This window comes from Hemitrygon akajei, chromosome 11 (genome assembly GCF_048418815.1).
Source record: "Hemitrygon akajei chromosome 11, sHemAka1.3, whole genome shotgun sequence".
In the NCBI taxonomy this organism is placed as follows: domain Eukaryota; kingdom Metazoa; phylum Chordata; class Chondrichthyes; order Myliobatiformes; family Dasyatidae; genus Hemitrygon; species Hemitrygon akajei.
In genome coordinates this window covers 88,392,151-88,393,106 of record NC_133134.1, presented here as the reverse complement: position 1 = coordinate 88,393,106, position 956 = coordinate 88,392,151, and the positions used below count along the sequence as shown (strand labels likewise).

Sequence of the window (956 nt, the reverse complement as noted above, 5' to 3'; positions counted from 1 at the left end):
GCTTGCCCATCACAGGCGGGATGAACGGCAGGACCAGTTTAACATGGTGCACATGGGATGAACAGAATTGCCATCGCTATGTACGCTCTATGTCTGAATTTCTTGTTCATTCTACTCCGAAGCCTCTCCCGTCCCGGGCGCCTGTCTGCATCTGCATTTATTTCCCCAGTTCTCAGTATCGGCCGTTATGAACAATTTTGACCGTATATATTTTTTCCTTCCCATTGAGAACTCCATTTGTCGCACACGCACAAACACACACACACACACACACACATGAATGAAGTCACAGGACAATAGGCGGATTTTGAAATACGTGGTTCATTTCTACGTCCTCATCTGGCCTCGGCGGGAGCCAGTTTCAGTTATGGAGGGATTCATTAAGATTATTATGAAAGGAAACAATTTATTGCATTCATTTTTTATTGATATTCTGGGTGATGTTAGTAGTGTATATAAGTTAGTTGTTAGTGTTTTGTTTTGTATCTGCTGCATGTGCTAGATGGCAGGCGACCGCAACGTCTCTGTAGTGTAGTGGTTATCACATTCGCCTAACACGCGAAAGGTCCCTGGTTCGAAACCAGGCAGAAACATTCGCTCAGACTTTTATCTACATCAAATCATTGGAAGGGACGCAACCACGTTTATCTATTGGAATACTTCTGTTACTCGTCCGTAAACTGACCGTAACCACAAAACGCTGGACAAAGAGAAGTCAGCATTTATGCCCTGGCCGTTTATGAGGACTAAAAATGACGGGCCACGAACCAGAATAAGAAGATTATTAAAGCCGGCTGGTGGTACAAGGAGGCAGATAAGAGGGAAGGTAACGTGTATGGAGCGAGGAGAAAAAAATGTGTAAAATTCTCATCTGAGACCACTGTGCCACTGTGACACACTCCCTCTGTCGCACGCTGTGATCGCTTCTGACCTGCGATTATTTTCATCCCGGGTAC

The 956-nt window shown here is 45.0% G+C and overlaps 1 non-coding gene across 1 annotated transcript; it reads left to right on the top strand.

Annotated features, from left to right (window-relative positions):
- Positions 1–520: 520 nt before the first annotated feature.
- trnav-aac (transfer RNA valine (anticodon AAC)) lies at positions 521–593 on the top strand. Its single transcript has one exon. It is a non-coding gene; the product is annotated as a tRNA-Val (tRNA).
- The last annotated feature ends 363 nt before the right edge of the window (positions 594–956 follow it).